Here is a 16,752-nt window from a genome sequence, read left to right as displayed (position 1 = left end):
ACTTCACTCCTTATGGGGCCAACTTTCAGGAAGCATTGTCCAATCTGGGAAAAGTCCTAACTAAATGCATTGAGATGAACTTGTCCCTTAGTCCTGAAAAATGTGAATTCCTAATGACTGAAGGGACCGTGCGAGGCCATACCATTTCTTGCCAAGGGTTGCAGGTGGATCCTAACAAAATTGCTCTCATCAAGAAGGTTCCACCTCCTCAAAAGGTAAGGGATGTTCGGAGTTTCTTGGGATTAGCAGGATATTACCGGAGATTCATTAAAGACTTCAGCAAGCTAGCCTCGCCATTGTTTGGCCTGTTGGCAAAAGATGTGGAGTTTAAATGGACTGACGATTGTCAGAGGGCTTTAAATGAATTGAAGGACAAGTTGGTGTCAGCCCCAATCCTGAGAGGTCCAAACTGGGCCCTACCTTTCCACATCCACACTGATGCCTCGAACAAAGCCATAGGTGCAGCTTTAGGACAAGTTGAGCAAAAACTTCCATATGCCATTTACTTTGTTAGCAAAAACTTGTCCAAAGCTGAGCTGAATTACACTGTAACCGAGAAAGAATTCTTGGCTGTGGTCCATGCACTGAACAAGTTCCGACATTATATTACTGGCTATCAAACCTTTGTACATACAGACCATGCTGCAATTAGATACTTAATGAATAAACCAGATGTGAATGCTCGTATTATTAGATGGTTACTTTTATTGCAGCAGTTTGATTTGACCATTGTTGACAAACCAGGTAGAGAAAATGTTGTTGCTGACTTTTTATCTAGATTGGATTTGTCTGCAGATGAGGATGGAACGGTGGATGACCAGATGCCCGATGAACATCTGTTTGCTATTTCAGTACTCTCTCCATGGTTTGCTGATATAGCAAACTACCTTGTTTCAGCACAGTTCCCTCCGCACCTATCTTCAAGAGAGAAGAGCAGAATCATCAGAAAAAGTGCCTCATTTACTTGGATCGGGGGCAATCTATTCAAGCTTGGCCCCGATCAGATCTTAAGGCGTTGTGTAAGGGAGGAGGAAGTCTTTGATATCCTCCTCACTTGTCATGATGGGCCTTGTGGAGGACATTTTGCAGCAAAGAGAACTGCCTTCAAGATCCTGCAGGCAGGCTACTATTGGCCCACACTTCATCAAGATGTCAGAAGATATGTCAGCCAGTGTGACCAATGCCAAAGAATGGGGAAACCGACCCAAAGGGATGAGATGCGTCTCCAACCTCAGGTGACTCTTGAGCCATTTGAGAAGTGGGGTATGGACTTTGTGGGCCCAATCAACCCCCCTTCGAGGCAAAGGTCTTACATCATTGTGTGCACTGACTACCTGACAAAGTGGGCAGAGACCAAAGCAATCAAAGCAGCAACAGAAGAAAAGGTGGCCGAGTTCCTAAGAGAAAACATCTTCTATAAGTTTGGCTATCCAAGAGAGCTGGTCACCGACCAAGGGAGCCAGTTCACCTCCAACCTGGTTGAAGATCTACTAGCTCATCACAAGATCAAGCATAGGACTTCCACCCCCTATCACCCTCAAGCAAATGGGCAGGTGGAAGTCACCAATAGAGCATTAGAAGGGATCTTGACTAAGGTGGTGAGCAGCAGCAGAAAGGACTGGGCAGATCGCCTGGTTGAGGCCACATGGGCTTACAACACCACTTGGAAGACCACCACCGGCTTCACACCTTATGAGCTGGTCTATGGGAAGAAAGCTTTGCTGTCCATTGAGTTTGAATACAACACTTTGAGGATGGCAGCTCAGCTTGACCTAGATCTCAGCCATGCACAACAAGAAAGGCTATTGCAGCTGAATGGACTGGATGAGCACCGAATGCAGGCCCTCCTTCACTCAGAAGGGGTTCAACTTCAGAGAAAGGTGTGGCATGACCAACATCTCCATGACAAGCAATTTCAGCCGGGAGATTGGGCTTTGTTGTATGACTCCAGATACAAAGATTTCAAGGGAAAGCTGAGAACCAGATGGCTAGGGCCATATTCAGTGGAAAAATGTCATGACAATGGATCTGTTCTTATTCGGACCATTGATGAGGAAGCCATCCCCATGCTTGTCAATGGGCATCGATTGAAGATCTACAGGAAGCCTCCCTCAAGACAAGAGTTCATCAAAACTATGAAGAAGGCAGTGTTGGTCATAGAGAAGGGTTCTGCCTCTGCTTTGGGCATACCCTGAAGAATCAAAAAAAAAAAAATAAATAATAAATAATAAAGATCCTTGGGTGAAAACCTTTCTGAGGCGCCCAAGGCAGGTGGTAGGGGTGAAAACCTCATTGAGGCGCCCCTATTGTCTTTCAAAAAAAAAAAAAAAAAGAGATTGGAAAAAGATCCTTGAGTGAAAACCTCTTTGAGGCGCTTAAGGCAGATGGCAAGGGTGAAAACCTCAATGAGGCGCCCCTGTTATCTTTCAAAAAAAAAAAGAAAAAAAAAAAAAGAAGAAAAAACAAGGTCAGCAGATTCATTATGTAAAATTGCATGCAGGTGTTCTATGGAGGAGAGGAAGCCTCTCAACTCAAAGCCAAGGGTCCTCATCATGCAGTCAGGACACCTCACCATCACCTCCTCCAAGAATACTCATTTTCTCCAAGGTATGTGCAATTTTATTACAGCTTGAGTCTTCTACAGGAAGACGCAGATTTTCTACAGGAAGATGCAGATTTTCTACAGGAAGGTGCAGACTCTCTACAGGAACGCAACCTTTCTACAGGAAGCTCTGTATTTCTACAGGAAACTTCCTGTAGAAGCTCAGAACGGGCCAGAATTCATTTCATGAGGAGATCTAATGGCTAAGGATCGGTTTGGATGCATGCAAGCCATGGTTGTCACCCTTGCACATTGCTGTTATCTTGTTCCACCATCCTTGTCGACATGCAACAAAGCTACCTGCACCAGCAAAGCAGATCGATGAGTCTCGAGAAAAAGCAAATTGTAAATGGAAAAAAGCGCTAGAAATCTCACACCATATTCATCACAGTCAGCCAGAAGCTCCGGGAGCATGATCGTGAGGCCATCCATCGTCGTGCAGCATGCACCCAAGGAGGAAGAACTATTCCAAGACATCCCGCGGGAGTCCTGTAACAGTTAAGCCTGCTAGAGTGGATACCATTCACAGCGCAGGCCATATGTAATGAAACATGGGCGCATGCAACTAAAGCATCCCATCCATCGTCGGCAGCTCGTGAACATGGACCTCCGGGCCTGTGTAAGTTCACCAGCAGCAGGTAAATCGACTCATCAGCGTCCAAAAGACTGAAACATCGTGTGCAGCCACGCAGGTAAGTGTCTCGACCCTTCCTTCCATCAGATTGCATGAATGTTACTTTGATTGATTGCTAAGTGTAAAGGTGAATGGGTTGAGCGGCCGTATGGCCATTTGGCCGGCCACGTCGGCCAGTTAATGGTCTAGTGGATGTGTGGGTGGCGGCCATGACAAAAAGAATAGCAGCACGCACGTGAGAGCAATCCGATCGAAAAAAACGAGTTTAACCGAAGAGGCGGCGGCAGATCTGCGGGAATTGATGCGGCAGCAAGTGAACGCGCAGTTGAATGATGGGATGACGTCACCCAACGGTCCGGCGGGGACAGCTCACCCCCGCGCCACGGATTCCGCCGAATTCAAAATCTAATCGGCTAGATTGCACTCATGCATTTATCAACCACCGTTTTAAACTCGAGCGGCTATCCTGATCCTTCTGCAGTGTGATACGTCGAGCCTTTGGCTATCAGAACGATTGAGAAGCACACCCAAGGCGCAGACCGACTGCAGTCTCTCCCGAAAATCATGCGCTGCATTCTACAGGAACGCTGTCATTCTACAGGAACGCTGTCATCCTACAGGAACGCAGTTTTCTACAGGAAAGCGGGTGCCTCACGTAAAAAGGTGGCAAATTAAAAAGGTAACCCTGAACTCTTCATGCACTGGTTATTAAAGGTGGCAGAATTGTCGTCCACAGTCTGGTCATAGAAAAACGGTGAAATTGTTGTCTGCTGTGCCTATACTGTCATTCTACAGGATGTCGAGTAATTAAACTGTGTTAAGTTCCTCAGGGATAAGTTTTGTGGGTTATGTGCATGACATTCTACGCTTTGTCTCAGTAAACCAAAAATTTCTTCCACAATCACCACCTCTGGTTAAGGAAACTGTTTTATCATGCCGGGTGGGTTTATAAGACGAGAACCCACTGATTCAACCAAGTTAAGGGAAAACCAGGAAGTGGTAGAGCTCTTCACACGGGTTCAATGGATATCTTTTTGTGACAAATTGCAGGGGTACGATGATGAAGTGGCAGAAGAATTTTTGCAGGCTCTGAAGCCGAAATCCAAGACACTGGCCACAGTGAACTTCAGAGGTCTAAGCCTCAAGCTCACCCCGCAATATATCAGTCGAATTACTGAACTTCCAATGGGTTTGCCATGGGATAAGGAGGAAAGGAAGTTGAGCCAGCATGCCAAGAAAGAATTCTTTCCACCTGAGGAGGAATTCTCGAAGGACAAAAATGGGGTGCGAAGAACCAGCTTGCTGCCACCATGGAATGAAGTCAGCCTACAAATCATGAAGTATATAACTTGTGAAGGCCGTTTTAGCATCGTGTACGCATATCACTTTCGGTTGCTCACTGAATTGAGGCACCGGATTGATCTTCCTGTAGAAGAAAAACTGAGCATTCCTTATTTCCTGCTACAGTCCCTAATTGAGTGTGCCACAAAGTTAAAAGAAGGCATACCAGATCAGGTAGCCCACCATGGGTTGATCAAACTTCTTGTGGAGGATGCGCTTCATTCATATAAGGTTCCCCTCTCCTGGGAATCATTCAGGAATTTGACAAGAGATGGAGACATAAAAATGTTGATTGAAGAAACGGGTTCCTCCAGCAGTGAGGAAAAAGAAGCAGTGGCCAAGGGAAAGAGAGAAAGGCCAGAAGACCCCGACCACAGTGAAGAAGAAAGAACAAAAGAAGAAGCATGAGGAAAAGGATGACAAAGAAAAAGGTGGCACACCCATCTTGTCAGCAAGAGAAAAGAGGTTGAAGAGCAGAACGGACAAAGCTGAGGTGGTCCACATCAGCCCAAGTACCTCATCAGCACCTGCAACCAAACCAAAAAGCAAAACCCATGCAGCAAAGCAAGCAAAGGTGGTGACACCCGTGTCTACAGGAAAGCAGAAACAGGCTTCTACAGGAAGCCTGAAAACAGAGACAGGGGCTTCTACAGGAAGCCCGAAATTGGCAAAAGGGGCTTCTACAGGAAGCCCGAAAATCATTGAAAAAGAGGCTTCTACAGAAGGCCCGGAAGTGGGTAAAGCAGGGTCTTCTACAGGAAGCCCGAAATCTGAAAAGAAGGGGCCCTCTACAAGGAGCCCTGAGAAAGCAAAACGCAAGAAAGAGAAGGCTGGTATTCTCGAAAAGGAGGTAGCAGCTGCGCTGGCCGCCCTCATTACACCTCCAAAGTCGAAGGAGAAGAGAGAGAGGGAGATCCCTCTACCTTTTGAAGCCAAGAGAAGTAAGAGAATAAACACGGGCAAGCCGCAGCCTCCACCCAGCAGCCAAACCATTTTAGGGGGTGTCCCTACTTCACCCAGTAAAAGATCCCCCTCTAAAACATCGGCCACCCTCGAGAGGGGAAGCCCAAAAATAACTTCCTGGACACGAAGGATAGGCCAATCGGCTTCCGAAGCCCGGCTCAAGGAAATAGGAAAGGGGGAGGAAGCGCCACCCTCATCACAGCCAGGGGCAGAAAAGGCAGGGCCACCAAGAACAGGAAAGGAAGAGCATGCTCTGGGCCCTAGTTCTCGGCCAAGGACAAGGAGCTGGAGCAAAGTTGCTCAAGGATGAGAAAATATTTTAGCTGGGGGGTGATGATGAGCCCTAATTTTTGGTACAATTTGGGCTCATATTGCCCTACTTACCTTGCTCAACCATTCATCTTTTATCACTTATGCATTCATTTCTTAGTATATTCGTGTTGTTTGTAGGAAGAGGGGCAGACATTATATCTATGTGGCTAATACATGATGATTTCAGGTTCTTGGCATTAAAGAGAGCAAAAGACCACGCAAAAGGAGACAAGGAGACAGCAAAGGTGACATTGCGGGTTCATAGGGAGGTTGTCCACAGTCTTGATGACCCTCCTCGTGATTTTCACCTTAACTCCGAGCTCTAACAGCTCTCCCCACCGAGCTTAAAGGCAGCCAACACGTTCTACAGGATCAGCAGTTTTACAGCAGTTTGACTTTCAGTTGGACAGCCAAGCTCCACGAATGGAGGAAGCCAGCTTGATCTTCATTTTGTATACTTTTTGAACTTTTGGACTGATATTGTAATTTCTGAGCATAGCTCGGTGTTTGTTTTTGTAAGCCAGTTTTGGCATGACATTAGACTTTTGATTATGAATAAAGGCAAGCAGATTTGGATCTAATTCTGAGCTTTTAAGGGAGCTATAGCTCTCAGGTTAGGGCCCAACCTGAGAGCAATAGATCTCCTCTTCTTGTAGTGTTATTTACCTTTCTTTCCAGCACTTTGTTTCTTTGTTTTGATATGCATTTCAAGAACACAGTCTGCTGATTTGATTTATTTAATAAGATTGAGTAGGATTAGCTTATGGTTAAATTACTTTCAGTTGCTTAGATTAGGATAGGAGGTTTGTAATCCACTGGAGCTCCAAGAAAAGGTTGTTAGTGCCTCCACTGCCATCTCTGTTTAGGGATTGGGGTGCAGTCTATACCAACCACCAAAAAAAACGCAGTCTTTTCTACTTTTATGCAAGCTGCAACACAGTCCTTTTAATCGTGGATCCTTCCATGCATTTTTCTCTTGAGCCATACTCCTTCATTACAATTCCATGCACGATTTTTCTTCATGATTTACATCGTTGTTCATTGGTTTAATAGCACAGGTAGCACTGGTTAATGAATTCTCGTTTTTGGTGCAAGACATAAGCAATTTGTTTTATTTACACTGCTCAGTATCATTCCACTTCCTTCTTCTTCTTCTTAACCTCTCCTCAAGCCACCTACTCGACCTCTGTTCAGCTCGTTTAGCTTCCAACTCATCCATTGCCACGTAGCTTCATTTTTTGACCTTTCGATTGTTGCCATCCTTCTATCCACCAACCAACTCCGTGCACTCTCTCTCCATCTTATTCCTCTGTCCCTGAGCCATCACAAGCTCCATCCCCACCTTACCTATCCACCCATATTGCTCCATCACTTCACCATCACCCAAAACTTCCACTTACAGCACATCCTGTAGAAGGTAGCAGACTTCCTGTAGAATTCCTTAGTTTCCTGTAGGAGCCTGCAAACTTGGTTGCTGAGCATCTGAACGTTGTAGACTTCTGTGGACTGATGCTAGGGACCCTCTGGGACCTCTCCTAGCCCTCCTGACCTTTCCCAAGCTTTCTCTCCCTTCGCACCACCTCTGCACAGCCAAACCCTAATAAGAAACAAATTCATCATCACTCCATCCACTTAAGCAAAAATACAAAAACAATGTTCTTTTCAATGAAAGTAGTTTGAGTTCATGCATTTCACATCATTATAAGTAATGGCATCATTTTTAGACATTTGCACTCTCACTATTGCATCATAGGGATCAAACTAGTCAGATTAGGGTTTACTAGGGTTTCATGTTTTGGTTGGCTTTCAGTTCATTTTTGCAAAGTAGATTGATTTCCTCTGTGATAGCCTTCGTCCATCATTTAGAAAGCTTCTTCTGAGAGCATATAGAAGTTGGCTTGAGCCCTAGCGGACTTGTGCCAGCTGACCAAGTGACAGCTGCGACAAGAGCTAGTACTTGTGCATACAGCACCGTCGCTTCCAAGTTTGTACGAACTACTGGGTTGATAAAATTAGAGATAAGAAGCCCCAGGAGTTGTAGCATTATTGCTACAATACTGGAGCCCACCACGAAGGATGGTAGCCCTTCCCTAAATTTTAGAAGTTCCTTGCATTTTTGAAGTTTCACTAAAGCTTAAGTTCTAGCATGAGCGTGGGGTTGTCGCCTTTCTCGCACCCTGCCCATGATCGATTCTCATCCCTGTGCCACTGTGCGGTTATCATCGGGCCGATATATATCGATGTGATGTGATTGATGTCACTGATGATGTTTGTAAATATGTAAAAAAAAATGAGCCTAATATAAAAGCTTCTTGAAGGGACTAGCCCCCCTTTTGAAAAAAGTGTCTCAAAAGTGTTTGGCGATTTTGAGGTTAAAAATGGGCGTTTTTCTAGAAACTTTGTGTCATATACATTTCGTAGTATTTTAATTAGGTATAGCTACAAAACAACTGAAAATTTGAATCAGACCCTCTTTATCTTGTTCCCACACTTGATTTTCTTTATTTTCGGCAAATTGTAATAAAGCTCTTTTGTTGATATTTTAGACGAAGATGAGGTAATGCAAAGCATGTGATTAAGCATGTGATTGAGATGAGTTTAAAATGAAGGGTGAATTGAAAAATTATTTCTTTTCTGGTAGAAAACTTTACTACCGGTTCTTCCACTAGTATTTTCGCCTCTGCAACCTATGCAATTGATGTTGTTGCTAATACCCATCACCATATTCATCATCCTCCACTTTTTGGCCCTCATATCTACAACAATCATCATTGTACTTTGTTTCAGCTTTTTACTTTAAAATAGGTATGTAAAGTGCAAGTATACAATGTCATACACCTTATAATACCTTTGTTTAACATCGAACAATGAAATTGAAATAGAACAAGAACGTTGCCTGCACAATGAAATCGAAATTAAAAGATGACCAGGCCTTCATAATGAAATTGAACATTGGCCTGTAAAATAAAAAACCAAATGAAATTAAGCATCAAATGAAACATGGGCCTCCATATTGGAATAGAGAAAATGTAGAAATAAAATTCTAAATGAAATTGAGAATTCACAAGTCAAACGTGGTCCTCCATATTGAAATAGATAAAATCTGGAAATCAAGTTATAGGACCTAAATTGAAATAAAGCATCAGTGAATCAAATGGGACCTGCATCAAATTGACACACTCCAATTAAATCCGCAACCTAACTTGCACGTGGGCGTGCACATTTAAATTAGACCTAAGCCTACATGCCTAGCTGTGCATCGAAATAGAAAAAATCGGCACAATGAAACTGAACCTCAATCTGAATGTGAATCAACATAGTGAAACCTAAATTTGTTATATAATTTTGTCATAATAATTTTTTTTTTACAAATTTGGAAACAAATATTCTACATGAATGTCAAAATTTAGTAGATTTGGAAATATATATCATGTTTTCGTTGCGCATTAGATAATATAGTGTCCCTCGTGTGTTTCGCGACATTTCCTTAACTACCTCTCAAGGATTTGTTAATTCTAGTGATGCATCCATTAATAACACTTGTGATTCTTGGTGTAATGACAATATTCACCCGAACAAGTGGTATCAAAGTCAAAGGGCTCGAGTTCGAATCACCCTCAGCTTGCAATGGGGGCAGATTGTAGGACATTGGATGATCCAACACTCCAATGCGTTTCAAAACATGTGCTTAATCGTCTCTCAAGGATCCATCAACCTTGGAAATTCACTTGTTTACTAACGTAGAAATTATGGTGTAGAATCGCAACTGCTCATGAAATTTTAATCTAAATCATAAGACATAATCCTACTCTACTGCTCTGCATAATTAAATTCACAATTTAGAAAATCAATCACAAACATGCAATGAGAAATAACACACATGGACACAATATTTTTGCATGGGAAAGAAACTCCTTAAAACTCCTTATACCTACTTGCATTAATCTGATGAATAGAGATGTATTACAATTTCTTGCTTAGACTGAGCACAACCCACGAGTCAATAACATATGTCTCTGCTCACTGCAGGAGACAATTTCAGAACTTGGAGATCTGAAATTATAGACTTACAGTGGTTTTAAGATCGAGCTCCTAAAATCAAGAAAATGATCAAGAAATGTCAAAAGATAGAAAAGATATATCAACGCCTTAGAAATAAACCTCTTTGAGGGGGCGACCTCCTTTACATTACACAAATGAACAATTTTTGGATGATACAAATGAAAATACTTCTTTTCTATATATAGGAGTCTAAGGGTCATAATATAATCAGAGCTGACATAACAATAACAATGTAAGGGCACAATAATAAAAATAATGGGCTTCTATGGGCCACAATAATAACAATATGGGGACTACATGGGCACAACAATATAATAAGGGGGTTGTGCTAATAACAATAAGGGGTTACACTAGTAGTATAGGGACGTAACAGAAGCTCTGACCCAAAATTAGTCAATTTATACCTCTTCTTGAGCCCCTATTTCCTTGTAAAAATCCTTAGGAACTATGCCCTTATTATTTAGGAATTTACCTCCAATTCATTGTGAAATTCCAAAGGTTTATTTTCTGACTGAATGCAACACCTGTACACTAAAATCTAGTCTACCATTGATGCTACATTGCCTTGGAATCTCCACCATAGTTGAAAACTAGAATTCACGACGTGCACTAGATATTTTGGGATGATTGATTAGTTAACTGGATGATCACAAATTTATATTGTTGTTCCTCTACACAACTGACTTTCCACTAGTTCCTCCAATAGTTAGAACACGTTTAACCAAAAACAACTTGAAATAACTAACCTTTATTTCTACAGATTAGAAATCACACATGGTTAACTAAACTTCAAATCCTCTAACTCGAATTTACTGAACTAACTGTTAGTGTAAATATTTCAGGAAAGTGTAGCAAAAATGTTTCACTTATGTCACTAATGACAAGTGACTCTAACAACAAAGTGTTTCCACGTTTATGCCTTGGATCTACAATAAAAAATAACAAAACCCTACAAGAAAATATATGATGCAAGCCCGAAACATATAGTAGTAAAGAAAAGTGAAATAACCCAATAGGAGACTTTAAATGTATAATATTTTTTATTGAAACACCTATTGAGGATGATTTACAACATGGGTCTTTAAATCCCCCTTCGTGGGATGGGTCCATTTGATGTCCTTGTGCTTCAACAATTCGATTCTTCTCTCAAATATGTAGAAAACCCAAAAGCAAGATGGAACTAAACTAGGAGATCAAAAGTTGTGAGATGATAATGGTGACGATGGTAATGATAATGGTGAAGAATGAATGGAAAACCCTATTATTTATAACAAAGTGTTGAGCTAAATTAGGAAATGGAAAATAATAAAATATTATTGACCAAATAAAAACCTAACCATTAGGAGTACTTCATTATATTTTTTGGAAATGGAAAAGATATTCAAAACGGTCAAATATCTTTATTTACAAAGTGGTTGAAGTAATTAATGAAACATAATAATTTATTAATCACTTTGTGAGAATTAAGAAAAGTGTGAAGTTGAAATAATTATTAAATAATGATTTAATAATTATTCCGAAAATAATAATAAGGAATAGTAAATAAATAACTATTTGTTTAATTATTCGAAAAAGTGATTTGGCCAAATGTGTTATGAAATAATTATTTAATAATTATTTTTAGAGAAAATTAAATAAATAATGATTTATTCAATTATTAGCATGGGGTTTTTTAATTTTAATGGGAAATAATCTAGGAAAAATGGATTACTAAATTATTTGCTATAGCAAAAGTAATTTTAGAATGGTAAAATTAGTCCTGCATGGTGTATTTTGATCCACTTAGTAGGAAATGGCTACGTGATCATTTTTTGGGTGATAATGGATTGTCCCCCAACATACAACCGTTAGGAGAAAATTGTATTACCAAAATATGTTGTAGATTCCACTTTCACAAGACATCGATGGGGAGTCTAAGAACGAGAGAGAGAGAAAGATGAAGTGAGACAAAGAAGGACTGATAATGGAGGGGGTGACACCTACTAATGTGATATAAGTATCCTCTTATTTTGGAGTACATGATCTCAAATGAGGTTGGGGAGGCATACCCATACCCGCAGAGATAACTGAGTACAAATAATAATGGTGTGCCCAATAATATGCAAATGCGCTACAAGTTATATGATACATGAAATGCTAGAATGAATGGGACGAAAAGTGATACAATGATACAATGAGTACCATATACATAATGTGCCTGGAAAGTATAGGCTAAGACTGAATAAGATAACATCTTATTATCTGAGTACATGACACATAATTCCCCCCCAAGTTGACATGACGAAGGGGGATGACAACAGGAGAGGCCCTGCTAAACAGGAAAGTGCTTTGAAGATCTAAATGGATCATCTAAAGGATACATGCATATTGTGGGTGTTGCAAGTGGCTGAAACCAAGCCAGTCAAATCTATGGAACTGCATCTAAGGTTGGATCATAATATTTTGACATATTGGCATGAGGGTGGCTACCTGAAGGGCCACCCCATCATGTGTTCTAGAACATCTCACACGCACTTGCGAAATGTTGGGACAATCTATTGGTTCACTAGACCATTAAGTGTATTATTCTTGATCGTACGATAATGACCTTGAGTTGAGCATGGAAAAAATGACTATGTCAAAGGGAAATGATGATTCCCTTTGATTCATCCAAGGTACTGAAAAATGATGAAGAATTCAACCAAGCTACACAACCCTCTAGACGTCTCAACTAGAATAGATGTGCTGAAGTCTACATAAGAGGTCCCACTAGAGGTGAGGCAATGAGAATTCCTCAAGAAAGCCATAAGGATCATAATAATGTGTCTGAGAGACTCACACTAGAGATGATGATGGAAAGATAAGTAGTGAGTGGTGGAATGATGAATTCCCTTGTTAGAGTTTAATATTCATGGTTGACCTGGCAACGACTGAATTGATTATAAAGGGGATGGTAAAGTACTCACACAAATGCTTTTGAAAGATATATCAGTGTAGTTGGAAGCTAAATATGAGAAAAATGGGATGAATGCAATGCAAATATGGATGTAACATTACAATTGGATGCAACGAGATTAATAATATACTTCATGCATTTAAGGGTGACTCATCTCTAATGCTCTGAACAAGGGTAACTCGATGATGCTACCACATGGGTGAGGCTTGGACGGGCCCATAAAAACATGAGTAAATAATGGTTACTCATGACGAAAATTAACACCTTAGTCAAGAAGTGAAAAGGTAAATTGGTACTATATCAGAGGTGGCTCATATGAATAAATTTGATTTTAATAGGCAGGCAAGTGAGACATCTTGGAAAAAATGGCTTCTGGGTGAGATTTCCAAGAGTGCTGACGATTCGTTAAACTATACTAAGGTTTGGTCACAATGGGCAAAAAAAAAACTAGGGTTTTTCCTATAAAAGGGCTTGGTTCCTAGTGAAGAATCAAGGTAAGAAAGGAATATAGGAATGAAATACTAGAGAAAGTCTAGGATGATTCCCACCCACCAAGTCAAACATGGGGACTAGTTTGTAAGTGTGGTATCACATAGGGTAAAATATTTGTAGATATGGTATCAAGCATCTATGATATACGGTGTGTATATAGATCATCAGAGAGGTCAATATGGAAAATTATCTAAGGAATGAAAGGGTACTCGACTGTACCTAGATCCTTGGGGTCTAGGCAGAGACTTATGTCAATCAAGTGAGAAGGTGACTAGGGGGGCCATCATGCCCCAAAGTATGCGTTACTTCCCTCCAACATATGATGATGGAGGGGATTGATAAGGTGGGATTGATACCCCCTAGAAGGATGAGTTTTTGGAGCACAATTGTATTCCAAGTGCTCGAATAATGGATTCAAGAATTGAGCCCTACTAGCATGAGATCCTCCAGAGGATGATGAGTAGGCATAATGAAATATGTTCCCCCAAATTTTAGATGTATGGATGTAGCATGCTATGCACATGCAAAATTTATTTAGAGTAGTGGTCTCCAACCACATTTTGATGATGTGGTTCGCCATTTGTTGTTTATGGTCATATTGCTAAGGAAAGGATGTATGATGGGCCTCAGTATGAGAAAGGAAATGGTGGATTAAGATCCTCATTTGGAACTATATATATGAATCAAATGGACTAAATTTATGGGTTTTCATACATGGTGTCACTATACTAAAGAGTGGCTTTGGATATAATGAATCAATCGTCACCTAGAAATCAAGGTGGTTGAACAAAAACAATGTCTAACATAGTGGGTTGTTTATGTAATATGGAGGAATGGTTAAGTGGATCATCCCTAGAGTGGTATGAAGTGATATGAGACTCTAGAGGTTCATTAGAATGGGTAAGAATAATGGTATGAGAGTCAACACTACGGATGCACTAGAAGGGTTGGGGATAATTACTTCTCATGGACTCTCAAAAATGGATGCCCCATTACCCAAACATTGTGTGTTAATGTGAATCCCACAAGGTGGATGTGGTTAAAATTCATGGGCTCAAAGTAAGGGATGATGGAACCAATCATCATCATCGGACACAGTGTTCACATGCGCATTGTCGAAAGGGGTGGATGTATGACTAGTAAATGTGACATCTACTAATATTAAGACCAAAGTGTCTTTTGATGAAGGTTTGAAAGAAGACAAATAGGAAAATCCTAGGGAGTTCGAATATATCAATCTCATGGATTAAGATAGGTACATAATAGCGATTGAACTATCAATCATGTTGACATCATGATGGTGAATCACAATCGCAGGTTGGGAAACCTCATTTGTTAGAAAATTATATATTACAGAGCAATGGAACACATAAAATATTGTAGAAACATAAACATGAAAAACACATAAATCAAGAGAGACACATATATACATGGTTCACCCAGTTTGGGCTACGTCCACAAAGAAATAACCAGTCCTTCCTTTTATATTATCCAGCAAAATGAAGAGACAATTTACAGTAGATCCATTGTAATTCCCTCTTCTCTCTCACACAATATCCTCTCTCTTTCTCGCTCAGAATACACATATAGATAGCTGCAATAAAATTCCCTCATATATAGCGAGGGTTTTCCTTATAGGGAAAAAAACCCCACATTAAACATCATTTCCTGTCAAATCATCTGCCTAATGAACATCTAATATTGACTACGGAATTACAATATTTTACAAGGAAAATTTACATCTATTTTTTGCTTCAAGGGCACTAACCGCAAACCCTCACCATGGGGGGCTCATAAAAATTGTCATCATCCCCACTTGGACCCCCCTACTAGTGATCAAATGAGTGGTGTTTCCTGCCCATTATGAACTGGGGTCCAATGCGAAGATACCTATAAATAAAGAAGATAATCAGGCTCCACACCCAACAATCTCCCACTTGGAGACTAATTATAAAAATTCCACCACTGCTTCATTTGTTGGACAATGACTCCACTTTGGACCTCACTATTTCTCATCTACATCATCATACATGAAGACCAATTTAAACTGATTAGAATCTCAGTTTCTTCTTGATTACAACTTTTGTTAACATATCTATAGGATTCTAGTTAGTCTCTATCTTTTCTAGTGTCAACTGTCCATCTCGCAGCACTGACTGTATGTAATGGTACTTGAGCTATATATTTTTAGTCTTTGAATGAAATGTAGAGTTCTTTGTAAGATGAATGGCACTCTGGTTAGCATTGTATAACCTACCTCATATCCTTGTGGTCGCTACATATAGGTCTCTTCCTCCAAATCCCCATGGATAAAGGTCATATTTACATCTACCTGCTCAAGGTGAAAATATTATGTTGCTACTAGAATTAAAATAGTTTTGATTACAGTCATTTTAATAGCAGGAGAAAATATTTTATCAAAATATATACCTTTCTTCTATGCAAACCCCTTCACCACAAGTCTAGATTTATACCTTTTTCTACCTCCATCTTCTTCCTTCAACCTCTAAACCCATTTATTATGTAATGTTATTTTACCTACAGGTCTCAAGTCTAGTTGTGTACTAGGGAGGTCATATATTTTTTCATGGCTAGCACCCACTTCTTCCTGGTTTCTACCTGCACTTCTTCTTCATAACATTCTGGTTCACCATAATAAATCAAAAATACATAATATAATGAAGGACAATATCGTTCAGATGGTCTACTTATCCTGGAATATCTTCTAACACAACTTTCAGGTGTTTGAGATGCCTATTGCTGTTTTGGTTTCTATTCTTGTTCTGGTTGTTGATCATTATGATTTCCAGGCACCTTTACTTTTTTTGTGATCTCATCAAGCATTGTGTTTTCTATATTTCTTTTTCATGTTTCTTTTCTTGCATTTGATTCTTATAAAAAAACCTTTTCATTGAATATGACATCTCTACTCCTAATGATTTTATGATTTCCATAATCATATAAGTGATAAAAAAATTCATTAACACCATATCCAATACAGGTACATTTATTTGAATTTTCCTCAAACTTTGTTCTATTTTCTTTATTAATGTTAACAAAGGCTTCACAACCAAAATTCTTTAAAAAGGATATTTTACCTTTTTACCTATGCATGCCTCCTCTGGAATACCTTCATCCAAGGAACTTGAAGGCCCTATGTTTATTAGATAAACAACAATATATACAACATCTGCCCAAAATTGTAAAAGCAATCCTACATGAAATGGCATGCACCTTGATGCTCCAAGATTGTCATGTTAATCCTTTTGAAACACCATTTTCTGGTGGTCTTCCTGGAACTGTCTTCTCTTTGTGATTTCCATGCTTTGAAAAGTACTTATCAAACTCTTTCCTACAATGTTCACCTCCATTGTTTGATCTGAGACACTTCAACCTTTGTGTTGTATCATT

Source organism: Pinus tabuliformis, chromosome 1_1 (assembly GCF_031772625.1).
Source record: "Pinus tabuliformis cultivar Carrire ecotype Pingquan chromosome 1_1, CPIR1, whole genome shotgun sequence".
Lineage (NCBI taxonomy): Eukaryota > Viridiplantae > Streptophyta > Pinopsida > Pinales > Pinaceae > Pinus > Pinus tabuliformis.
This window is presented reverse-complemented; position numbering follows the sequence as displayed.